Genomic DNA, 26571 nt, shown 5'->3' on the forward strand with positions numbered 1-26571 from the left:
TGCTTGTCTTGCCCCCTCAAACTTCAAACATCGCTTTGGGGGTGCATGACGTGCGCATCCGGGAACCCTGCTCTGAAAATGCGAACGTCTGCAGATAGCTCACAGCCAGAAAGTGCTAGCCTGGAAAGCTGTTGCCCAGCCTCATCTGCCCATGGCACTGCTCGCACAGAGGCACAGAGACTGGGACTGCTTGCTTGTCTTGCACCCTTAAACTTCAGCGATATCTTTGGCGGTGCATGACGGGCGCCTCCGGCAACCTGCTCTAAAAATGCGAACGTCTGCAGATAGCTTGCAGGCAGAAAGAGCTAGCCTGGAAAGCTGATGCTCAGCCTCATCTGCCCATGGCACTGCTCGCACAGAGGCAAAGAGACTGGGACTGCTTGCTTGTCTTGCACCCTTAAACTTCAGCGATATCATTGGGGGTGCATGACGGGCGCATCCGGGAACCCTGCTCTGAAACTGCGAACGTCTGCAGATAGCTTGCAGGCAGAAAGAGCTAGCCTGGAAAGGTGATGCTCAGCCTCATCTGCCCATGGCACTGCTCGCACAGAGGCACAGAGACTGGGGCTGCTTGCTTGTCTTGCCCCCTCCATCTTCAAACGTAGCTTAGGTGGTGTGTGCAGGGGGCCTCCGGCAGGCCTGCTCTGAAAATGCGAACGTCTGCAGATAGCTCGCAGCCAGAAAGAGCTAGCCTGGAAAGCTGTTGCTCAGCCTCATCTGCCCATGGCACTGCTCACACAGAGGCACAGAGACGGGGGCTGCTTGCTTGTCTTGCCCCCTCAAACTTCAAACATCGCTTTGGGGGTGCATGACGTGCGCCTCCGGCAGCCCTGCTCTGAAAATGCGAACGTCTGCAGATAGCTCACAGCCAGAAAGTGCTAGTCTGGAAATCTGTTGCCCAGCCTCATCTGCCCACGGCACTGCTCGCACAGAGGCACAGAGACTGGGACTGCTTGCTTGTCTTGCCCCCTCAAAATTCAAACGTAGCTTTGGGGGTGCATAACGGGCGCCTCCGGCAGCCCTGCTCCCAAAATGCGAACGTCTGCAGATAGCTCGCAGCCAGAAGGAGCTAGCATGGAAAAATGTTGCTCAGCCTCATCTGCCCATGGCACTGCTCGCACAGAGGCACAGAGACTGGGGCTGCTTGCTTGTCTTGCACGCTCAAACTTCAAACGTTCCTTTATGGGTGCATGACGGGAGCCTCCGTCAGTGCTGCTCCGAAAATGCGAACGTCTGCAGATAGCTGGCACGCAGAAAGACCTAGCCTGGAAAGCTGTTGCTCAGCCTCATCTGTCCATGGCACTGATCGCACAGAGGAACAGAGACTGGGGCTGCTTGCTTGTCTTGCCCACTCAAACTTCAAAAGTGTCTTTGGGGGTGCATGACAGGCGACTCCGGCAGCCCTGCTCTGAAAATGCGAACGTCTGCAGATAGCTCGCAGCCAGAAAGTGCTAGCCTGGAAACCTGTTGCTCAGCCTCATCTGCCCATGGCACTGCTCGCACAGAGGCAAAGAGACTGGGACTGCTTGCTTGTCTTGCACCCTTAAACTTCAGCGATATCATTGGGGGTGCATGACGGGCGCATCCGGAAACCCTGCTCTAACAATGCGAACGTCTGCAGATAGCTTGCAGGCAGAAAGAGCTAGCCTGGAAAGCTGATGCTCAGCCTCATCTGCCCATGGCACTGCTCGCACAGAGGCACAGAGACTGGGGCTGCTTGCTTGTCTTGCCCCCTCCATCTTCAAACGTAGCTTAGGTGGTGCGTGCAGGGGGCCTCCGGCAGGCCTGCTCTGAAAATGCGAACGTCTGCAGATAGCTCGCAGCCAGAAAGAGCTAGCCTGGAAAGCTGTTGCTCAGCCTCATCTGCCCATGGCACTGCTAGCACAGAGGCACAGAGACTGGGGCTGCTTGCTTGTCTTGAACCCTCAAACTTCAAACATCGCTTTGGGGGTGCATGACGGGCCCCTCCGGCAGCCCTGCTCTGACAATGCGAACGTCTGCAGATAGCTCACAGCCAGAAAGTGCTAGCCTGGAAAGCTGTTTCCCAGCCTCATCTGCCCATGGCACTGCTCGCACAGAGGCACAGAGACTGGGGCTGCTTGCTTGTCTTGCCCCCTCAAAATTCAAACGTAGCTTAGGTGGTCCTTGCCGGGCGCCTCTGGCAGGTATGCTCTGAAAATGCGAACGTCTGCAGATAGCTCGCAGCCAGAAAGATCTAGCCTGGAAAGCTGTTGCCCAGCCTCATCTGCCCATGGCACTGCTCGCACAGAGGCACAGAGACTGGGGCTGCTTGCTTGTCTTGCCCCCTTCAACTTCAAACGTAGCTTAGGTGGTGCGTGCAGGAGGCCTCCCTCAGGCCTGCTCTGAAAATGCGAACGTCTGCAGATAGCTCGCAGGCAGAAAGAGCTACCCTGGAAAGCTGTTACACATCTGCCCAAGGCACTGCTCACACAGAGGCACAGAGCCTGGGGCTGCTTGCTTGTCTTGCCCCCTCAAAATTCAAACGTAGCTTAGGTGGTCCGTGCCGGGCGCCTCCGGCAGGCATGCTCTGAAAATGCGAACGTCTGCAGATAGCTAGCAGCCAGAAAGATCTAGCCTGGAAAGCTGTTTCTTGGCCTCATCTGCACAAGGCACTGCTCGCACAGAGGCACAGAGACTGGGGCTGCTTGCTTGTCTTGCCACCTCAAACTTCAAACGTATCTTTGGGGGTCCGTGCCGGGCGCCTCCGGCAGCCCTGCTCTGAAAATGCGAACGTCTGTTGATAGCTCGGAGCCAAAAAGAGCTAGTCTGGTAAGCTGTTGCTCAGGCTCATCTGCCCATGGCACTGCTCGCACAGAGGCACAGAGACTGGGGCTGCTTGCTTGTCTTGCCCCCTTCAACTTCAAACGTAGCTTAGGTGGTGCGTGCAGGAGGCCTCCCTCAGGCCTGCTCTGAAAATGCGAACGTCTGCAGATAGCTCGCAGGCAGAAAGAGCTAGCCTGGAAAGCTGTTACACATCTGCCCAAGGCACTGCTCACACAGAGGCACAGAGACTGGGGCTGCTTGCTTGTCTTGCCCCCTCCATCTTCAAACGTAGCTTAGGTGGTGCGTGCAGGGGGCCACCGGCAGCCCTGCTCTGAAAATGCGAACGTCTGCAGATAGCTCGCAGGCAGAAAGAGCTAGCCTGGAAAGCTGTTGCTCACCTCATCTGCCCCTGGCACTGCTCGCACAGAGGCACAGAGACTGGGGCTGCTTGCTTGTCTTGCCACCTCAAACTTCAAACGTAGCTTTGGGGGTGCATGACGGGCGCCTCCGGCAGCCCTGCTCTGACAAAGCGAACGTCTGCAGATAGCTCGCAGCCAGAAGGAGCTAGCATGGAAAGATGTTGCTCAGCCTCATCTGCCCATGGCACTGCTCGCACAGAGGCACAGAGACTGGGACTGCTTGCTTGTCTTGCCCCCTCAAACTTCAAACGTGTCTTAGGTTCAAGGTACCAGGGGCCTCCGGCAGGCCTGCTCTGAAAATGCGAACGTCTGCAGATAGCTCGCAGCCAGAAAGAGCTAGCCTGGAAAGCTGTTGCTCAGCCTCATCTGCCCATGGCACTGCTCGCACAGAGGCACAGAGACTGGGGCTGCTTGCTTGTCTTGCCCCCTCAAAATTCAAACGTAGCTTAGGTGGTCCGTGCCGGGCGCCTCCGGCAGGCATGCTCTGAAAATGCGAACGTCTGCAGATAGCTAGCAGCCAGAAAGATCTAGCCTGGAAAGCTGTTTCTTGGCCTCATCTGCACAAGGCACTGCTCGCACAGAGGCACAGAGACTGGGGCTGCTTGCTTGTCTTGCCACCTCAAACTTCAAACGTATCTTTGGGGGTCCGTGCCGGGAGCCTCCGGCAGCCCTGCTCTGAAAATGCGCACGTGTGTTGATAGCTCGGAGCCAAAAAGAGCTAGTCTGGTAAGCTGTTGCTCAGCCTCATCTGCCCATGGCACTGCTCGCACAGAGGCACAGAGACTGGGGCTGCTTGCTTGTCTTGCCCCCTCAAACTTCAAACGTATCTTTGGGGGTGCATGACGGGCACCTCCAGCAGCCCTGCTCTGAAAATGCGAACATCTGCAGATAGCTCGCAGCCAGAAGGAGCTAGCCTGGAAAGCTGTTGCCCAGCCTCATCTGCCCATGGCACTGCTCGCACAGAGGCACAGAGACTGGGGCTGCTTGCTTGTCTTGCCCCCTCAAACTTCAAACGTATCTTTGGGGGTGCATGACGGGTGCCTCCGGCAACCCTGCTCTAAAAATGCGAACGTCTGCAGATAGCTTGCAGGCAGAAAGAGCTAGCCTGGAAAGCTGATGCTCAGCCTCATCTGCACATGGCACTGCTAGCACAGAGGCACAGAGACTCGGGCTGCTTGCTTGTCTTCCCCCTCAAAATTCAAACGTAGCTTTGGGGGTGCATGACGGGCACCTCCGGCAGCCCTGCTCTGACAATGCGAACGTCTGCAGATAGCTCGCAGCCAGAAGGAGCTAGGATGGAAAAATGTTGCTCAGCCTCATCTGCCCATGGCACTGCTCGCACAGAGGCACAGAGACTGGGGCTGCTTGCTTGTCTTGCCCCCTCAAACTTCAAACATAGCTTTGGGTGTGCATGTCGTGCGCCTCCGGCAGCCATGCTCTGAAAATGCGAACGTCTGCAGATAGATCTCAGCCAGAAAGAGCTAGCCTGGAAAGCTGTTGCTCAGCCTCATCTGCCCATGGCACTGCTCGCACAGAGGCACAGAGACGAGGGCTGCTTGCTTGTCTTGCCCCCTCCAACTTCAAACGTAGCTTAGGTGGTGCGTGCAGGAGGCCTCCGGCAGGCCTGCTCTAAAAATGCGAACGTCTGCAGATAGCTCGCAGGCAGAAAGATCTAGCCTGGAAAGCCGTTGCTTGGCCTCATCTGCCCATGGCACTGCTCGCACAGAGGCACAGAGACTGGGGCTGCTTGCTTGTCTTGCCCCCTTCAACTTCAAACGTAGCTTAGGTGGTGACTGCAGGAGGCCTCCCTCAGGCCTGCTCTGAAAATGCGAACGTCTGCAGATAGCTCGCAGGCAGAAAGAGCTACCCTGGAAAGCTGTTACACATCTGCCCAAGGCACTGCTCACACAGAGGCACAGAGACTGGGGCTGCTTGCTTGTCTTGCCCCCTCCATCTTCAAACGTAGCTTAGGTGGTGCGTGCAGGGGGCCACCGGCAGCCCTGCTCTGAAAATGCGAACGTCTGCAGATAGCTCGCAGGCAGAAAGAGCTAGCCTGGAAAGCTGTTGCTCAGCCTCATCTGCCCATGGCACTGCTCGCACAGAGGCACAGAGACTGGGGCTGCTTGCTTGTCTTGCCTCCTCAAACTTTAAACATATCTTTGGGGGTGCATGGCGGGCGCATCCGGCAACCCTGCTCTAAAAATGCGAACGTCTGCAGATAGCTTGCAGGCAGAAAGAGCTAGCCTGGAAAGCTGATGCTCAGCCTCATCTGCCCATGGCACTGCTCGCACAGAGGCACAGAGACTGGGGCTGCTTGCTTGTCTTGCCCCCTCCATCTTCAAACGTAGCTTAGGTGGTGCGTGCAGGGGGCCTCCGGCAGGCCTGCTCTGAAAATGCCAACGTCTGCAGATAGCTCGCAGCCAGAAAGAGCTAGCCTGGAAAGCTGTTGCTCAGCCTCATCTGCCCATGGCACTGCTAGCACAGAGGCACAGAGACTGGGGCTGCTTGCTTGTCTTGCCCCCTCAAACTTCAAACGTATCTTTGGGGGTGCATGACGGGCACCTCCGGCAGCCCTGCTCTGACAATGCGAACGTCTGCAGAGAGCTCGCAGCCAGAAGGAACTAGCCTGGAAAGCTGTTGCTCAGCCTCATCTGCCCATGGCACTGCTCCCACAGAGGCACAGAGACTGGGCCTGCTTGCTTGTCTTGCCCCCTCAAAATTCAAACGTAGCTTAGGTGGTCCGTGCCGGGCGCCTCCGGCAGGCATGCTCTGAAAATGCGAACGTCTGCAGATAGCTAGCAGCCAGAAAGATCTAGCCTGGAAAGCTGTTTCTTGGCCTCATCTGCACAAGGCACTGCTCGCACAGAGGCACAGAGACTGGGGCTGCTTGCTTGTCTTGCCCCCTCAAACTTCAAACGTAGCTTTGGGGGTCCGTGCCGGGCGCCTCCGGCAGCCCTGCTCTGAAAATGCGCACGTGTGTTGATAGCTCGGAGCCAAAAAGAGATAGCCTGGAAAGCTGTTGCTCAGCCTCAGCTGCCCATGGCACTGCTCGCACAGAGGCACAGAGACTGGGGCTGCTTGCTTGTCTTGCCCCCTTTAACTTCAAACGTATCTTTGGGGGTGCATGACGGGCACCTCCAGCAGCCCTGCTCTGACAATGCGAACGTCTGCAGATAGCTCGCAGCCAGAAGGAGCTAGCCTGGAAAGATATTACTCAGCCTCATCTGCCCATGGCACTGCTCGCACAGAGGCACAGAGACGGGGGCTGCTTGCTTGTCTTGCCCCCTCAAACTTCAAACATCGCTTTGGGGGTGCATGACGTGCGCCTCCGGCAGCCCTGCTCTGAAAATGCGAACGTCTGCAGATAGCTCACAGCCAGAAAGTGCTAGCCTGGAAAGCTGTTGCCCAGCCTCATCTGCCCATGGCACTGCTCGCACAGAGGCACAGAGACTGGGACTGCTTGCTTGTCTTGCACCCTTAAACTTCAGCGATATTTTTGGCGGTGCATGACGGGCGCCTCCGGCAACCCTGCTCTAAAAATGCGAACGTCTGCAAATAGCTTGCAGGCAGAAAGAGCTAGCCTGGAAAGCTGATGCTCAGCCTCATCTGCACATGGCACTGCTAGCACAGAGGCACAGAGACTCGGGCTGCTTGCTTGTCTTGCCCCCTCAAAATTCAAACGTAGCTTTGGGGGTGCATGACGGGCGACTGCGGCAGCCCTGCTCTGAAAATGCGAACGTCTGCAGATAGCTAGCAGCCAGAAAGTGCTAGCCTGGAAACCTGTTGCTCAGCCTCATCTGCCCATGGCACTGCTCGCACAGAGGCAAAGAGACTGGGACTGCTTGCTTGTCTTGCACCCTTAAACTTCAGCACTATCATTGGGGGTGCATGACGGGCGCATCCGGGAACCCTGCTCTAACAATGCGAACGTCTGCAGATAGCTCGCAGGCAGAAAGAGCTAGCCTGGAAAGCTGTTGCTCAGCCTCATCTGCCCATGGCACTGCTCGCACAGAGGCACAGAGACTGGGACTGCTTGCTTGTCTTGCACCCTTAAACTTCAGCGATATCTTTGGCGGTGCATGACGGGCGCCTCCGGCAACCCTGCTCTAAAAATGCGAACGTCTGCAGATAGCTTGCAGGCAGAAAGAGCTAGCCTGGAAAGCTGATGCTCAGCCTCATCTGCACATGGCACTGCTCGCACACAGGCACAGAGACTGGGGCTGCTTGCTTGTCTTGCCCCCTCAAACTTCAAACATAGCTTTGGGTGTGCATGACGTGCGCCTCCGGCAGCCATGCTCTGAAAATGCGAACGTCTGCAGATAGATCTCAGCCAGAAAGAGCTAGCCTGGAAAGCTGATGCTCAGCCTCATCTGCCCAAGGCACTGCTCGCACAGCGGCACAGAGACGAGGGCTGCTTGCTTGTCTTGCCACCTCAAACTTCAAACGTAGCTTAGGTGGTGCGTGCAGGAGGTCTCCCTCAGCCCTGCTCTGAAAATGCGAACGTCTGCAGATAGCTCGCAGGCAGAAAGAGCTACCCTGGAAAGCTGTTACACATCTGCCCAAGGCACTGCTCACACAGAGGCACAGAGACTGGGGCTGCTTGCTTGTCTTGCCCCCTCCATCTTCAAACGTAGCTTAGGTGGTGCGTGCAGGGGGCCACCGGCAGCCCTGCTCTGAAAATGCGAACGTCTGCAGATAACTCGCAGCCAGAAAGAGCTAGCCTGGAAAGCTGTTGCTCACCTCATCTGCCCATGGCACTGCTCGCACAGAGGCACAGAGACTGGGGCTGCTTGCTTGTCTTGCCTCCTCAAACTTTAAACATATCTTTGGGGGTGCATGACGGGCGCATCCGGGAACCCTGCTCTAAAAATGCGAACGTCTGCAGATAGCTTGCAGGCAGAAAGAGCTAGCCTGGAAAGCTGATGCTCAGCCTCATCTGCCCATGGCACTGCTCGCACAGAGGCACAGAGACTGGGGCTGCTTGCTTGTCTTGCCCCCTTCATCTTCAAACGTAGCTTAGGTGGTGCGTGCAGGGGGCCTCCGGCAGACCTGCTCTGAAAATGCCAACGTCTGCAGATAGCTCGCAGCCAGAAAGAGCTAGCCTGGAAAGCTGTTGCTCAGCCTCATCTGCCCATGGCACTGCTAGCACAGAGGCACAGAGACTGGGGCTGCTTGCTTGTCTTGCCCCCTCAAACTTCAAACGTATCTTTGGGGGTGCATGACGGGCACCTCCGGCAGCCCTGCTCTGAAAATGCGAACGTCTGCAGAGAGCTCGCAGCCAGAAGGAACTAGCCTGGAAAGCTGTTGCTCAGCCTCATCTGCCCATGGCACTGCTCGCACAGAGGCACAGAGACTGGGGCTGCTTGCTTGTCTTGCCCCCTCAAAATTCAAACGTAGCTTAGGTGGTCCGTGCCGGGCGCCTCCGGCAGGCATGCTCTGAAAATGCGAACGTCTGCAGATAGCTAGCAGCCAGAAAGATCTAGCCTGGAAAGCTGTTTCTTGGCCTCATCTGCACATGGCACTGCTCGCACAGAGGCACAGAGACTGGGGCTGCTTGCTTGTCTTGCCACCTCAAACTTCAAACGTAGCTTAGGTGGTGCGTGCAGGGCGCCTCCGGCAGCCCTGCTCTGAAAATGCGCACGTGTGTTGATAGCTCGGAGCCAAAAAGAGCTAGCCTGGAAAGCTGTTGCTCAGCCTCATCTGCCCATGGCACTGCTCGCACAGAGGCACAGAGACTGGGGCTGCTTGCTTGTCTTGCCCCCTCAAACTTCAAACGTATCTTTGGGGGTGCATGACGGGCACCTCCAGCAGCCCTGCTCTGACAATGCGAACGTCTGCAGATAGCTCGCAGCCAGAAGGAGCTAGCCTGGAAAGATATTACTCAGCCTCATCTGCCCATGGCACTGCTCGCACAGAGGCACAGAGACGGGGGCTGCTTGCTTGTCTTGCCCCCTCAAACTTCAAACATCGCTTTGGGGGTGCATGACGTGCGCCTCCGGCAGCCCTGCTCTGAAAATGCGAACGTCTGCAGATAGCTCACAGCCAGAAAGTGCTAGCCTGGAAAGCTGTTGCCCAGCCTCATCTGCCCATGGCACTGCTCGCACAGAGGCACAGAGACTGGGACTGCTTGCTTGTCTTCCACCCTTAAACTTCAGCGATATCTTTGGCGGTGCATGACGGGCGCCTCCGGCAACCCTGCTCTAAAAATGCGAACGTCTGCAGATAGCTTGCAGGCAGAAAGAGCTAGCCTGGAAAGCTGTTGCTCAGCCTCATCTGCCCATGGCACTGCTCACACAGAGGCACAGAGACTGGGGCTGCTTACTTGTCTTGCCCCCTCAAACTTCAAACGTTCCTTTATGGGTGCATGACGGGAGCCTTCGTCAGTGCTGCTCCGAAAATGCGAACGTCTGCAGATAGCTGGCACGCAGAAAGAGCTAGCCTGGAAAGCTGTTGCTCAGCCTCATCTGTCCATGGCACTGATCGCACAGCGGCACAGAGACGAGGGCTGCTTGCTTGTCTTGCCCCCTCAAAATTCAAATGTAGCTTAGGTGGTGCGTGCAGGAGGCCTCCGGCAGGCCTGCTCTGAAAATGCGAACGTCTGCAGATAGCTCGCAGGCAGAAAAAGCTAGCCTGGAAAGCTGTTGCTCAGCCTCATCTGCTCATGGCACTGCTCGCACAGAGGCACAGAGACGGAAGCTGCTTGCTTGTCTTGCCCCCTCAAACTTCAAACATCGCTTTGGGGGTGCATGACGTGCGCCTCCGGCAGCCCTGCTCTGAAAATGCGAACGTCTGCAGATTGCTCACAGCCAGAAAGTGCTAGCCTGGAAAGCTGTTGCTCAGCCTCATCTGTCCATGGCACTGCTCGCACAGAGGCACAGAGACTGGGACTGCTTGCTTGTCTTGCCCACTCAAACTTCAAAAGTATCTTTGGGGGTGCATGACGGGCGCCTCCGGCAGCCCTGCTCTGACAATGCGAATATCTGCAGATAGCTCGCAGCCAGAAGGAGCTAGCATGGAAAGATGTTGCTCAGACTCATCTGCCCATGGCACTGCTCGCACAGAGGCACAGAGACTGGGGCTGCTTGCTTGTCTTGCCACCTCAAACTTCAAACGTTCCTTTATGGGTGCATGACGGGAGCCTCCGTCAGTGCTGCTCCGAAAATGCGAACGTCTGCAGATAGCTGGCACGCAGAAAGAGCTAGCCTGGAAAGCTGTTGCTCAGCCTCATCTGTCCATTGCACTGATCGCACAGAGGAACAGAGACTGGGACTGCTTGCTTGTCTTGCCGACTCAAACTTCAAAAGTGTCTTTGGGGGTGCATGACGGGCGCCTCCGGCAGCCCTGCTCTGAAAATGCGAACGTCTGCAGATAGCTCACAGCCAGAAAGTGCTAGCCTGGAAAGCTGTTGCCCAGCCTCATCTGCCCATGGCACTCCTCGCACAGAGGCACAGAGACTGGGGCTGCTTGCTTGTCTTGTCCCCTCAAAATTCAAACGTAGCTTAGTGGTCCGTGTCGGGCGCCTCCGGCACGCCTGCTCTGAAAATGCGAACGTCTGCAGATAGCTCGCAGCCAGAAAGAGCTATCCTGGAAAGCTGTTGCTCAGCCTCATCTGCCCATGGCACTGCTAGCACAGAGGCACAGAGACTGGGGCTGCTTGCTTGTCTTGCCCCCTCAAACTTCAAACGTATCTTTGGGGGTGCATGACGGGCACCTCCGGCAGCCCTGCTCTGAAAATGCGAACGTCTGCAGAGAGCTCGCAGCCAGAAGGAACTAGCCTGGAAAGCTGTTGCTCAGCCTCATCTGCCCATGGCACTGCTCGCACAGAGGCACAGAGACTGGGGCTGCTTGCTTGTCTTGCCCCCTCAAAATTCAAACGTAGCTTAGGTGGTCCGTGCCGGGCGCCTCCGGCAGGCATGCTCTGAAAATGCGAACGTCTGCAGATAGCTAGCAGCCAGAAAGATCTAGCCTGGAAAGCTGTTTCTTGGCCTCATCTGCACAAGGCACTGCTCGCACAGAGGCACAGAGACTGGGGCTGCTTGCTTGTCTTGCCTCCTCAAACTTCAAACGTATCTTTGGGGGTCCGTGCCGGGCGCCTCCGGCAGCCCTGCTCTGAAAATGCGCACGTGTGTTGATAGCTCGGAGCCAAAAAGAGCTAGCCTGGAAAGCTGTTGCTCAGCCTCATCTGCCCATGGCACTGCTCGCACAGAGGCACAGAGACTGGGGCTGCTTGCTTGTCTTGCCACCTCAAACTTCAAACGTTCCTTTATGGGTGCATGACGGGAGCCTCCGTCAGTGCTGCTCCGAAAATGAGAACGTCTGCAGATAGCTGGCACGCAGAAAGAGCTAGCCTGGAAAGCTGTTGCTCAGCCTCATCTGTCCATTGCACTGATCGCACAGAGGAACAGAGACTGGGACTGCTTGCTTGTCTTGCCGACTCAAACTTCAAAAGTGTCTTTGGGGGTGCATGACGGGCGACTCCGGCAGGCATGCTCTGAAAATGCGAACGTCTGCAGATAGCTCGCAGCCAGAAAGTGCTAGCCTGGAAACCTGTTCCTCAGCCTCATCTGCCCATGGCACTGCTTGCACAGAGGCACAGAGACTGGGGCTGCTTGCTTGTCTTGCACCCTCAAACTTCAAACGTATCTTTGGGGGTGCATGACGGGCACCTCCGGCAGCCCTGCTCTGACAATGCGAACGTCTGTAGATAGCTCGGAGCCAAAAAGTGCTAGCCTGGAAAGCTGTTGCTCAGCCTCATCTGCCCATGGCACTGCTCGCACAGAGGCACAGAGACGGGCTGCTTGCTTGTCTTGCCACCTCAGACTTCAAACGTAGCTTAGGTGGACCGTGCCGAGCGCCTCCAGCAGCCCCGCTCTGAAAATGCGAACGTCTGCAGATAGCTCGCAGGCAGAAAGAGCTAGCCTGGAAAGCTGTTGCTCAGCCTCATCTGCCCATGGCACTGCTCGCACAGAGGCACAGAGACTGGGACTGCTTGCTTGTCTTGCACCCTTAAACTTCAGCGATATCTTTGGCGGTGCATGACGGGCGCCTCCGGCAACCCTGCTCTAAAAATGCGAACGTCTGCAGATAGCTTGCAGGCAGAAAGAGCTAGCCTGGAAAGCTGTTGCACAGCCTCATCTGCACATGGCACTGCTCGCACAGAGGCACAGAGACTGGGGCTGCTTGCTTGTCTTGCCCCCTCAAACTTCAAACATAGCCTTGGGTGTGCATGTCGTGCGCCTCCGGCAGCCATGCTCTGAAAATGCGAACGTCTGCAGATAGATCTCAGCCAGAAAGAGCTAGCCTGGAAAGCTGATGCCCAGCCTCATCTGCCCATGGCACTGCTCGCACAGCGGCACAGAGACGAGGGCTGCTTGCTTGTCTTGCCACCTCAAACTTCAAACGTAGCTTAGGTGGTGCGTGCAGGAGGCCTCCGGCAGGCCTGCTCTGAAAATGCGAACGTCTGCAGATAGCTCGCAGGCAGAAAAATCTAGCCTGGAAAGCTGTTGCTCAGCCTCATCTGCCCATGGCACTGCTAGCACAGAGGCACAGAGACGGGGGCTGCTTGCTTGTCTTGCTTCCTCAAAATTCAAACATCGCTTTGGGGGTGCATGACGGGCGACTCCGGCAGCCCTGCTCTGAAAATGCGAACGTCTGCAGATAGGTCACAGCCAGAAAGTGCTAGCCTGGAAAGCTGTTGCTCAGCCTCATCTGCCCATGGCACTGCTCGCACAGAGGCACAGAGACTGGGGCTGCTTGCTTGTCTTGCCCCCTCAAAATTCAAACGTAGCTTAGGTGGTCCTTGCCGGGCGCCTCCGGCAGGCATGCTCTGAAAATGCGAACGTCTGCAAATAGGTAGCAGCCAGAAAGATCTAGCCTGGAAAGCCGTTGCTTGGCCTCATCTGCCCATGGCACTGCTCGCACAGAGGCACAGAGACTGGGGCTGCTTGCTTGTCTTGCCCCCTTTAACTTCAAACGTAGCTTAGGTGGTGCGTGCAGGAGGTCTCCGGCAGGCCTGCTCTAAAAATGCGAACGTCTGCAGATAGCTCGCAGGCAGAAAGAGCTACCCTGGAAAGCTGTTACACATCTGCCCAAGGCACTGTTCACACAGAGGCACAGAGACTGGGGCTGCTTGCTTGTCTTGCCACCTCAAACTTCAAACGTAGCTTTGGGGGTCCGTGCAGGGGGCCACCGGCAGCCCTGCTCTGAAAATGCGAATGTCTGCAGATAGCTCGCAGGCAGAAAGAGCTAGCCTGGAAAGCTGTTGCTCACCTCATCTGCCCCTTGCACTGCTCGCACAGAGGCACAGAGACTGGGGCTGCTTGCTTGTCTTGCCCCCTCAAACTTCAAACGTAGCTTTGGGGGTGCATGACGGGCGCCTCCGGCAGCCCTGCTCTGAAAATGCGAACGTCTGCAGATAGCTCGCAGCCAGAAGGAGCTAGCCTGGAAAGCTGTTGCTCAGCCTCATCTGCCCATGGCACTGCTCGCACAGAGGAACAGAGACTGGGACTGCTTGCTTGTCTTGCCCACTCAAACTTCAAAAGTATCTTTGGGGGTGCATGACGGGCGACTCCGGCAGCCCTGCTCTGACAATGCGAACGTTTGCAGATAGCTCGCAGCCAGAAGGAGCTAGCATGGAAAGATGTTGCTCAGCCTCATCTGCCCATGGCACTGCTCGCACAGAGGCACAGAGACTGGGGCTGCTTGCTTGTCTTGCCCCCTTTAACTTCAAACGTAGCTTAGGTGGTGCGTGCAGGAGGCCTCCGGCAGGCCTGCTCTAAAAATGCGAACGTCTGCAGATAGCTCGCAGGCAGAAAGAGCTACCCTGGAAAGCTGTTACACATCTGCCCATGGCACTGCTCACACAGAGGGACAGAGACTGGGACTGCTTGCTTGTCTTGCCACCTCAAACTTCAAACGTAGCTTTGGGGGTCCGTGCAGGGGGCCACCGGCAGCCCTGCTCTGAAAATGCGAACGTCTGCAGATAGCTCGCAGGCAGAAAGAGCTAGCCTGGAAAGCTGTTGCTCACCTCATCTGCCCCTGGCACTGCTCGCACAGAGGCACAGAGACTGGGGCTGCTTGCTTGTCTTGCCCTCTCAAACTTTAAACATAGCTTTTGGGGTGCATGACGTGCACCTCCGACAGCCCTGCTCTAAAAATGCAAACGTCTGCAGATAGCTCACAGCCAGAAAGTGCTAGCCTGGAAAGCTGTTGCCCAGCCTCATCTGCCCATGGCACTGCTCGCACAGAGGCACAGAGACTGGGGCTGCTTGCTTGTCTTGTCCCCTCAAAATTCAAACGTAGCTTAGTGGTAAGTGTTGGGCGCCTCCGGCAGGCCTGCTCTGAAAATGCGAACGTCTGCAGATAGCTCGCAGGCAGAAAGAGCTAGCCTGGAAAGCTGTTGCTCAGCCTCATCTGCCCATGGCACTGCTCGCACAGAGGCACAGAGACTGGGGCTGCTTGCTTGTCTTGCCTCCTCAAACTTCAAACATATCTTTGGGGGTGCATGACATGCGCCTCCTGCAGCCATGCTCTGAAAATGCGAACGTCTGCAGATAGCTCGCAGGCAGAAAGAGCTAGCCTGGAAAGCTGTTGCTCAGCCTCATCTGCCCATGGCACTGCTCGCACAGAGGCACAGAGACTGGGGCTGCTTACTTGTCTTGCCCCCTCAAACTTCAAACGTTCCTTTATGGGTGCATGACGGGAGCCTCCGTCAGTGCTGCTCCGAAAATGCGAACGTCTGCAGATAGCTGGCACGCAGAAAAAGCTAGCCTGGAAAGCTGTTGCTCAGCCTCATCTGTCCATGGCACTGATCGCACAGCGGCACAGAGACGAGGGCTGCTTGCTTGTCTTGCCCCCTCAAAATTCAAACGTAGCTTAGGTGGTGCGTGCAGGAGGCCTCCGGCAGGCCTGCTCTGAAAATGCGAACGTCTGCAGATAGCTCGCAGGCAGAAAAAGCTAGCCTGGAAAGCTGTTGCTCAGCCTCATCTGCCCATGGCACTGCTCGCACAGAGGCACAGAGACGGAAGCTGCTTGCTTGTCTTGCCCCCTCAAACTTCAAACATCGCTTTGGGGTGCATGACGTGCGCCTCCGGCAGCCCTGCTCTGAAAATGCGAACGTCTGCAGATAGCTCACAGCCAGAAAGTGCTAGCCTGGAAAGCTGTTGCTCAGCCTCATCTGTCCATGGCACTGCTCGCACAGAGGAACAGAGACTGGGACTGCTTGCTTGTCTTGCACACTCAAACTTCAAAAGTATCTTTGGGGGTGCATGACGGGCGCCTCCGGCAGCCCTGCTCTGAAAATGCGAACGTCTGCAGATAGCTCGCAGCCAGAAAGTGCTAGCCTGGAAACCTGTTGCTCAGCCTCATCTGCCCATGGCACTGCTCGCACAGAGGCACAGAGACTGGGGCTGCTTGCTTGTCTTGCCCCCTCAAACTTCAAACGTATCTTAGGTTGTAGGTGCCAGGGGCCTCCGGCAGCCCTGCTCTGACAATGCGAACGTCTGCAGATAGCTCGCAGTCAGAAAGAGCTAGCCTGGAAAGCTGTTGCTCAGCCTCATCTGCCCATGGCACTGCTCACACAGAGGCACAGAGACTGGGGCTGCTTGCTTGTCTTGCCCCCTCCAACTTTAAACATAGCTTTAGGGGGTGCATGACGTGCGCCTCCTGCAGCCATGCTCTGAAAATGCGAACGTCTGCAGAGAGCTCGCAGCCAGAAGGAACTAGCCTGGAAAGATGTTGCTCAGCCTCATCTGCCCATGGCACTGCTCGCACAGAGGCACAGAGACTGGGGCTGCTTGCTTGTCTTGCCCCCTCAAAATTCAAACGTAGCTTAGGTGGTCCGTGCCGGGCGCCTCCGGCAGGCATGCTCTGAAAATGCGAACGTCTGCAGATAGCTAGCAGCCAGAAAGATCTAGCATGGAAAGCTGTTGCTCAGCCTCATCTGCCCATGGCACTGCTCGCACAGAGGCACAGAGACTGGGGCTGCTTGCTTGTCTTGCCCCCTTCAACTTCAAACGTAGCTTAGGTGGTGAGTGCAGGAGGCCTCCCTCAGGCCTGCTCTGAAAATGCGAACGTCTGCAGATAGCTCGCAGGCAGAAAGAGCTACCCTGGAAAGCTGTTACACATCTGCCCAAGGCACTGCTCACACAGAGGCACAGAGACTGGGGCTGCTTGCTTGTCTTGCCCCCTACATCTTCAAACGTAGCTTAGGTGGTGCGTGCAGGGAGCCACCGGCAGCCCTGCTCTGAAAATGCGAACGTCTGCAGATAGCTCGCAGTCAGAAAGAGCTAGCCTGGAAAGCTGTTGCTCAGCCTCATCTGCCCATGGCACTGCTCGCACAGAGGCACAGAGACTGGGGCTGCTTGCTTGTCTTGCCTCCTCAAACTTTAAACATATCTTTGGGGGTGCATGACGGGCGCATCCGGGAACCCTGCTCTAAAAATGCGAACGTCTGCAGATAGCTTGCAGGCAGAAAGAGCTAGCCTGGAAAGCTGATGCTCAGCCTCATCTGCCCATGGCACTGCTCGCACAGAGGCACAGAGACTGGGGCTGCTTGCTTGTCTTGCCCCCTCCATCTTCAAACGTAGCTTAGGTGGTGCGTGCAGGGGGCCTCCGGCAGGCCTGCTCTGAAAATGCCAACGTCTGCAGATAGCTCGCAGCCAGAAAGAGCTAGCCTGGAAAGCTGTTGCTCAGCCTCATCTGCCCATGGCACTGCTCGCACAGAGGCACAGAGACTGGGGCTGCTTGCTTGTCTTGCCCCCTCAAACTTCAAACGTATCTTTGGGGGTGCATGACGGGCACCTCCGGCAGCCCTGCTCTGACAATGCGAACGTCTGCAGAGAGCTCGCAGCCAGAAGTAACTAGCCTGGAAAGCTGTTGCTCAGCCTCATCTGCCCATGGCACTGCTCCCACAGAGGCACAGAGACTGGGGCTGCTTGCTTGTCTTGCCACCTCAAACTTCAAACGTAGCTTTGGGGGTCCGTGCAGGGGGCCACAGGCAGCCCTGCTCTGAAAATGCGAACGTCTGCAGATAGCTCGCAGCCAGAAAGAGCTAGCCTGGAAAGCTGTTGCTCAGCCTCATCTGCCCATGGCACTGCTCACACAGAGGCACAGAGACTGGGGCTGCTTGCTTGTCTTGCCCCCTCAAAATTCAAACGTAGCTTAGGTGATCCGTGCCGGGCGCCTCCGGCAGGCCTGCTCTGAAAATGCGAACGTCTGCAGATAGCTAGCAGCCAGAAAGATCTAGCCTGGAAAGCTGTTTCTTGGCCTCATCTGCACAAGGCACTGCTCGCACAGAGGCACAGAGACTGGGGCTGCTTGCTTGTCTTGCCCCCTCAAACTTCAAACGTATCTTTGGGGGTCCGTGCCGGGCGCCTCCGGCAGCCCTGCTCTGAAAATGCGCACGTGTGTTGATAGCTCGGAGCCAAACAAAGATAGCCTGGAAAGCTGTTGCTCAGCCTCATCTGCCCATGGCACTGCTCGCACAGAGGCACAGAGACTGGGGCTGCTTGCTTGTCTTGCCCCCTTTAACTTCAAACGTATCTTTGGGGGTGCATGACGGGCACCTCCAGCAGCCCTGCTCTGACAATGCGAACGTCTGCAGATAGCTCGCAGCCAGAAGGAGCTAGCCTGGAAAGATATTACTCAGCCTCATCTGCCCATGGCACTGCTCGCACAGAGGCACAGAGACGGGGGCTGCTTGCTTGTCTTGCCCCCTCAAACTTCAAACATCGCTTTGGGGGTGCATGACGTGCGCCTCCGGCAGCCCTGCTCTGAAAATGCGAACGTCTGCAGATAGCTCACAGCCAGAAAGTGCTAGCCTGGAAAGCTGTTGCCCAGCCTCATCTGCCCATGGCACTGCTCGCACAGAGGCACAGAGACTGGGGCTGCTTGCTTGTCTTGCACCCTTAAACTTCAGCGATATTTTTGGCGGTGCATGACGGGCGCCTCCGGCAACCCTGCTCTAAAAATGCGAACGTCTGCAGATAGCTTGCAGGCAGAAAGAGCTAGCCTGGAAAGCTGATGCTCAGCCTCATCTGCACATAGCACTGCTAGCACAGAGGCACAGAGACTCGGGCTGCTTGCTTGTCTTGCCCCCTCAAAATTCAAACGTAGCTTTGGGGGTGCATGACGGGCGACTGCGGCAGCCCTGCTCTGAAAATGCGAACGTCTGCAGATAGCTCGCAGCCAGAAAGTGCTAGCCTGGAAACCTGTTGCTCAGCCTCATCTGCCCATGGCACTGCTCGCACAGAGGCAAAGAGACTGGGACTGCTTGCTTGTCTTGCACCCTTAAACTTCAGCACTATCATTGGGGGTGCATGACGGGCGCATCCGGGAACCCTGCTCTAACAATGCGAACGTCTGCAGATAGCTTGCAGGCAGAAAGAGCTAGCCTGGAAAGCTGATGCTCAGCCTCATCTGCCCATGGCACTGCTCGCACAGAGGCACAGAGACTGGGGCTGCTTGCTTGTTTTGCACCCTCCATCTTCAAACGTAGCTTAGGTGGACCGTGCCGAGCGCCTCCGGCACCCCTGCTCTGAAAATGCGAACGTCTGCAGATAGCTCGCAGTCAGAAAGAGCTAGCCTGGAAAGCTGTTGCTCAGCCTCATCTGCCCATGGCACTGCTCGCACAGAGGCACAGAGACTGGGACTGCTTGCTTGTCTTGCACCCTTAAACTTCAGCGATATCTTTGGCGGTGCATGACGGGCGCCTCCGGCAACCCTGCTCTAAAAATGCGAACGTCTGCAGATAGCTTGCAGGCAGAAAGAGCTAGCCTGGAAAGCTGATGCTCAGCCTCATCTGCCCATGGCACTGCTCGCACAGAGGCACAGAGACTGGGGCTGCTTGCTTGTCTTGCCCCCTCAAACTTCAAACATAGCTTTGGGTGTGCATGACGTGCGCCTCCGGCAGCCATGCTCTGAAAATGCGAACGTCTGCAGATAGATCTCAGCCAGAAAGAGCTAGCCTGGAAAGCTGATGCTCAGCCTCATCTGCCCATGGCACTGCTCGCACAGAGGCACAGAGACTGGGGCTGCTTGCTTGTCTTGCCCCCTTTAACTTCAAACGTAGCTTAGGTGGTGCGTGCAGGAGGCCTCCGGCAGCCCTGCTCTGACAATGCGAACGTCTGCAGATAGCTCGCAGGCAGAAAGAGCTACCCTGGAAAGCTGTTACACATCTGCCCAAGGCACTGCTCACACAGAGGCACAGAGACTGGGGCTGCTTGCTTGTCTTGCCACCTCAAACTTCAAACGTAGCTTTGGGGGTCCGTGCAGTGGGCCACCGGCAGCCCTGCTCTGAAAATGCGAATGTCTGCAGATAGCTCGCAGCCAGAAGGAGCTAGCCTGGAAAGCTGTTGCTCAGCCTCATCTGCCCATGGCACTGCTCGCACAGAGGCACAGAGACTGGGCCTGCTTACTTGTCTTGCCCCCTCAAACTTCAAACGTTCCTTTATGGGTGCATGACGGGAGCCTCCGTCAGTGCTGCTCCGAAAATGCGAACGTCTGCAGATAGCTGGCACGCAGAAAAAGCTAGCCTGGAAAGCTGTTGCTCAGCCTCATCTGTCCATGGCACTGATCGCACAGTGGCACAGAGACGAGGGCTGCTTGCTTGTCTTGCACCCTCAAAATTCAAACGTAGCTTAGGTGGTGCGTGCAGGAGGCCTCCGGCAGGCCTGCTCTGAAAATGCGAAGGTCTGCAGATAGCTCGCAGGCAGAAAAAGCTAGCCTGGAAAGCTGTTGCTCAGCCTCATCTGCCCATGGCACTGCTCGCACAGAGGCACAGAGACGGAAGCTGCTTGCTTGTCTTGCCCCCTCAAACTTCAAACATCGCTTTGGGGTGCATGACGTGCGCCTCCGGCAGCCCTGCTCTGAAAATGCGAACGTCTGCAGATAGCTCACAGCCAGAAAGTGCTAGCCTGGAAAGCTGTTGCTCAGCCTCATCTGTCCATGGCACTGCTCGCACAGAGGGACAGAGACTGGGGCTGCTTGCTTGTCTTGCCCCCTCAAACTTCAAACGTATCTTAGGTTGTAGGTGCCAGGGGCCTCCGGCAGCCCTGCTCTGACAATGCGAACGTCTGCAGATAGCTCGCAGTCAGAAAGAGCTAGCCTGGAAAGCTGTTGCTCAGCCTCATCTGCCCATGGCACTGCTCACACAGAGGCACAGAGACTGGGGCTGCTTGCTTGTCTTGCCCGCTCCAGCTTTAAACATAGCTTTAGGGGGTGCATGACGTGCGCCTCCTGCAGCCATGCTCTGAAAATGCGAACGTCTGCAGATAGCTCGCAGGCAGAAAGAGCTAGCCTGGAAAGCTGTTGCTCAGCCTCATCTGCCCATGGCACTGCTCGCACAGAGGCACAGAGACTGGGGCTGCTTGCTTGTCTTGCCCGCTCCATCTTCAAACGTAGCTTAGGTGGTGCGTGCAGGGGGCCTCCGACAGGCCTGCTCTGAAAATGCCAACGTCTGCAGATAGCTCGCAGCCAGAAAGAGCTAGCCTGGAAAGCTGTTACTCAGCCTCATCTGCCCATGACACTGCTCGCACAGAGGCACAGAGACTGGGGCTGCTTGCTTGTCTTGCCCAATCAAACTTCAAACGTATCTTTGGAAGTGCATGACGGGCACCTCCGGCAGCCCTGCTCTGACAATGCGAACGTCTGCAGAGAGCTCGCAGCCAGAAGGAACTAGCCTGGAAAGATGTTGCTCAGCCTCATCTGCCCATGGCACTGCTCGCACAGAGGCACAGAGACTGGGGCTGCTTGCTTGTCTTGCCCCCTCAAAATTCAAACGTAGCTTAGGTGGTCCGTGCCGGGCGCCTCCGGCAGGCATGCTCTGAAAATGCGAACGTCTGCAGATAGCTAGCAGCCAGAAAGATCTAGCCTGGAAAGCTGTTGCTCAGCCTCATCTGCCCATGGCACTGCTCGCACAGAGGCACAGAGACTGGGGCTGCTTGCTTGTCTTGCCCCCTCAAACTTCAAACGTATCTTTGGGGGTGCATGAGGGGCACCTCCGGCAGCCCTGCTCTGACAATGCGAACGTCTGCAGATAGCTCGCAGCCAGAAGGAGCTAGCCTGGAATGATGTTGCTCAGCCTCATCTGCCCATGGCACTGCTCGTACAGAGGCACAGAGACTGGGGCTGCTTGCTTGTCTTGCCCCCTCAAACTTCAAACATCGCTTTGGGGGTGCATGACGTGCGCCTCCGGCAGCCCTGCTCTGAAAATGCGAACGTCTGCAGATAGCTCACAGCCATAAAGTGCTAGACTGGAAAGCTGTTGCCCAGCCTCATCTGCCCATGGCACTGCTCGCACAGAGGCACAGAGACGAGGGCTGCTTGCTTGTCTTGCCCCCTCAAAATTCAAACGTAGCTTAGGTGGTGCGTGCAGGAGGCCTCCGGCAGGCCTGCTCTGAAAATGCGAACGTCTGCAGATAGCTCGCAGGCAGAAAAAGCTAGCCTGGAAAGCTGTTGCTCAGCCTCATCTGCCCATGGCACTGCTCGCACAGAGGCACAGAGACGGAAGCTGCTTGCTTGTCTTGCCCCCTCAAACTTCAAACATCGCTTTGGGGTGCATGACGTGCACCTCCGGCAGCCCTGCTCTGAAAATGCGAACGTCTGCAGATAGCTCACAGCCAGAAAGTGCTAGCCTGGAAAGCTGTTGCTCAGCCTCATCTGCCCATGGCACTGCTCGCACAGAGGAACAGAGACTGGGACTGCTTGCTTGTCTTGCCCACTCAAACTTCAAAAGTATCTTTGGGGGTGCATGACGGGCGACTCCGGCAGCCCTGCTCTGAAAATGCGAACGTCTGCAGATAGCTCGCAGCCAGAAAGTGCTAGCCTGGAAACCTGTTGCTCAGCCTCATCTGCCCATGGCACTGCTCGCACAGAGGCACAGAGACTGGGACTGCTTGCTTGTCTTGCACCCTCCATCTTCAAACGTAGCTTAGGTGGTGCGTGCAGCGGGCCTCCGGCAGGCCTGCTCTGAAAATGCGAACGTCTGCAGATAGCTCGCAGCCAGAAAGAGCTAGCCTGGAAAGCTGTTGCTCAGCCTCATCTGCCCATGGCACTGCTTGCACAGAGGCACAGAGACGGGGCCTGCTTGCTTGTCTTGCCCCCTCAAAATTCAAACATCGCTTTGGGGGTGCATGACGGGCGACTCCGGCAGCCCTGCTCTGAAAATGCGAACGTCTGCAGATAGGTCACAGCCAGAAAGTGCTAGCCTGGAAAGCTGATGCCCAGCCTCATCTGCCCATGGCACTGCTCGCACAGAGGCACAGAGACTGGGGCTGCTTGCTTGTCTTGCCCCCTCCATCTTCAAACGTAGCTTAGGTGGTCCTTGCCGGGCGCCTCCGGCAGGCATGCTCTGAAAATGCGAACGTCTGCAAATAGGTAGCAGCCAGAAAGATCTAGCCTGGAAAGCCGTTGCTTGGCCTCATCTGCCCATGGCACTGCTCGCACAGAGGAACAGAGACTGGGGCTGCTTGCTTGTCTTGCCCCCTTTAACTTCAAACGTAGCTTAGGTGGTGCGTGCAGGAGGCCTCCGGCAGGCCTGCTCTAAAAATGCGAACGTCTGCAGATAGCTCGCAGGCAGAAAGAGCTAGCCTGGAAAGCTGTTACACATCTGCCCAAGGCACTGCTCACACAGAGGCACAGAGACTGGGGCTGCTTGCTTGTCTTGTCCCCTCAAAATTCAAACGTAGCTTAGTGGTAAGTGTTGGGCGCCTCCGGCAGGCCTGCTCTGAAAATGCGAACGTCTGCAGATAGCTCGCAGCCAGAAGGAGCTAGCCTGGAAAGATGTTGCTCAGCCTCATCTGCCCATGGCACTGCTCGCACAGAGGCACAGAGACTGGGGCTGCTTGCTTCTCTTGCCCCCTCAAACTTCAAAAGTATCTTAGGTTGTAGGTGCCAGGGGCCTCCGGCAGCCCTGCTCTGACAATGCGAACGTCTGCAGATAGCTCGCAGTCAGAAAGAGCTAGCCTGGAAAGCTGTTGCTCAGCCTCATCTGCCCATGGCACTGCTCACACAGAGGCACAGAGACTGGGGCTGCTTGCTTGTCTTGCCCCCTCAAAATTTAAACATAGCTTTAGGGGGTGCATGACGTGCGCCTCCTGCAGCCATGCTCTGAAAATGCGAACGTCTGCAGATAGCTCGCAGCCAGAAGGAGCTAGCCTGGAAAGCTGTTGCTCAGCCTCATCTGCCCATGGCACTGCTCGCACAGAGGCACAGAGACTGGGGCTGCTTGCTTGTCTTGCCCCCTCAAACTTCACACGTTCCTTTATGGGTGCATGACGGGAGCCTCCGTCACTGCTGCTCCGAAAATGCGAACGTCTGCAGATAGCTCGCAGGCAGAAAGAGCTAGCCTGGAAAGCTGTTGCTCAGCCTCATCTGCCCATGGCACTGCTAGCACAGAGGCACAGAGACTGGGGCTGCTTGCTTGTCTTGCCCCCTCAAACTTCAAACATATCTTTGGGGGTGCATGACGGGCGACTCCGGCAGCCCTGCTCTGAAAATGCGAACGTCTGCAGATAGCTCGCAGGCAGAAAGAGCTAGCCTGGAAAGCTGTTGCTCAGCCTCATCTGCCCATGGCACTGCTCGCACAGAGGCACAGAGACTGGGGCTGCTTGCTTGTCTTGCCCCCTCCATCTTCAAACGTAGCTTAGGTGGTGCGTGCAGGGGGCCTCCAACAGGCCTGCTCTGAAAATGCCAACGTCTGCAGATAGCTCGCAGCCAGAAAGAGCTAGCCTGGAAAGCTGTTGCTCAGACTCATCTGCCCATGGCACTGCTCGCACAGAGGCACAGAGACTGGGGCTGCTTGCTTGTCTTGCCCAATCAAACTTCAAACGTATCTTTGGGAGTGCATGACGGGCACCTCCTGTAGCCCTGCTCTGACAATGCGAACGTCTGCAGAGAGCTCGCAGCCAGAAGGAACTAGCCTGGAAAGATGTTGCTCAGCCTCATCTGCCCATGGCACTGCTCGCACAGAGGCACAGAGACTGGGGCTGCTTGCTTGTCTTGCCCCCTCAAAATTCAAACGTAGCTTAGGTGGTCCGTGCCGGGCGCCTCCGGCAGGCATGCTCTGAAAATGCGAACGTCTGCAGATAGCTCACAGCCAGAAAGATCTAGCCTGGAAAGCTGTTGCTCAGCCTCATCTGCCCATGGCACTGCTCGCACAGAGGCACAGAGACTGGGGCTGCTTGCTTGTCTTGCCACCTCAAACTTCAAACGTATCTTTGGGGGTGCATGAGGGGCACCTCCGGCAGCCCTGCTCTGACAATGCGAACGTCTGCAGATAGCTCGCAGCCAGAAGAAGCTAGCCTGGAATGACGTTGCTCAGCCTCATCTGCCCATGGCACTGCTCGTACAGAGGCACAGAGACGGGGGCTGCTTGCTTGTCTTGCCCCCTCAAACTTCAAACATCGCTTTGGGGGTGCATGACGTGCGCCTCCGGCAGCCCTGCTCTGAAAATGCGAACGTCTGCAGATAGCTCACAGCCAGAAAGTGCTAGCCTGGAAAGCTGTTGCCCAGCCTCATCTGCCCATGGCACTGCTCGCACAGAGGCACAGAGACTGGGACTGCTTGCTTGTCTTGCACCCTTAAACTTCAGCGATATCTTTGGGGGTGCATGACGGGCGCCTCCGGAAACCCTGCTCTGAAAATGCGAACGTCTGCAGATAGATTGCAGGCAGAAAGAGCTAGCCAGGAAAGCTGATGCTCAGCCTCATCTGCACATGGCACTGCTCGCACAGCGGCACAGAGACGAGGGCTGCTTGCTTGTCTTGCCCCCTCAAAATTCAAACGTAGCTTAGGTGGTGCGTGCAGGAGGCCTCCGGCAGGCCTGCTCTGAAAATGCGAACGTCTGCAGATAGCTCGCAGGCAGAAAAAGCTAGCCTGGAAAGCTGTTGCTCAGCCTCATCTGCCCATGGCACTGCTCGCACAGAGGCACAGAGACGGAGGCTGCTTGCTTGTCTTGCCCCCTCAAACTTCAAACATCGCTTTGGGGGTGCATGACGTGCGCCTCCGGCAGCCCTGCTCTGAAAATGCGAACGTCTGCAGATAGCTCACAGCCAGAAAGTGCTAGCCTGGAAAGCTGTTGCTCAGCCTCATCTGCCCATGGCACTGCTCGCACAGAGGAACAGAGACTGGGACTGCTTGCTTGTCTTGCCCACTCAAACTTCAAAAGTATCTTTGGGGGTGCATGACGGGCGACTCCGGCAGCCCTGCTCTGAAAATGCGAACGTCTGCAGATAGCTCGCAGCCAGAAAGTGCTAGCCTGGAAACCTGTTGCTCAGCCTCATCTGCCCATGGCACTGCTCGCACAGAGGCACAGAGACTGGGACTGCTTGCTTGTCTTGCACCCTTAAACTTCAGCGATATCATTGGGGGTGCATGACAGGCGCATCCGGGAACCCTGCTCTAAAAATGCGAACGTCTGCAGATAGCTTGCAGGCAGAAAGAGCTAGCCTGGAAAGCTGATGCTCAGCCTCATCTGCCCATGGCACTGCTCGCACAGAGGCACAGAGACTGGGGCTGCTTGCTTGTCTTGCCACCTCCATCTTCAAACGTAGCTTAGGTGGTGCGTGCAGGGGGCCTCCGGCAGGCCTGCTCTGAAAATGCGAACGTCTGCAGATAGCTCGCAGCCAGAAAGAGCTAGCCTGGAAAGCTGTTGCTCAGCCTCATCTGCCCATGGCACTGCTCGCACAGAGGCACAGAGACGGGGGCTGCTTGCTTGTCTTGCCCAATCAAACTTCAAACGTATCTTTGGGGGTCCGTGCCGGGCGCCTTCGGCAGCCCTGCTCTGAAAATGCGCACGTCTGTTGATAGCTCGGAGCCAAAAAGAGCTAGCCTGGAAAGCTGTTGCTCAGCCTCATCTGCCCATGGCACTGCTCGCACAGAGGCACACAGACTGGGGCTGCTTGCTTGTCTTGCCACCTCAAACTTCAAACGTAGCTTAGGTGGGGCGTGCAGGAGGCCTCCGGCAGGCATGCTCTGAAAATGCGCACGTCTCCAGATAGCTCGCAGGCAGAAAAATCTAGCCTGGAAAGCTGTTGCTCAGCATCATCTGCCCATGGCACTGCTAGCACAGAGGCACAGAGACGGGGGCTGCTTGCTTGTCTTGCCCCCTTTAACTTCAAACGTAGCTTAGGTGGTGCGTGCAGGAGGCCTCCGGCAGGCCTGCTCTAAAAATGCGAACGTCTGCAGATAGCTCGCAGGCAGAAAGAGCTACCCTGGAAAGCTGTTACACATCTGCCCAAGGCACTGCTCACACAGAGGCACAGAGACTGGGGCTGCTTGCTTGGATTGTCCCCTCAAAATTCAAACGTAGCTTAGTGGTAAGTGTTGGGCGCCTCCGGCAGGCCTGCTCTGAAAATGCGAACGTCTGCAG

This window comes from Opisthocomus hoazin, chromosome 16 (assembly GCF_030867145.1).
Source record: "Opisthocomus hoazin isolate bOpiHoa1 chromosome 16, bOpiHoa1.hap1, whole genome shotgun sequence".
Classification (NCBI taxonomy): Eukaryota; Metazoa; Chordata; class Aves; order Opisthocomiformes; family Opisthocomidae; genus Opisthocomus; species Opisthocomus hoazin.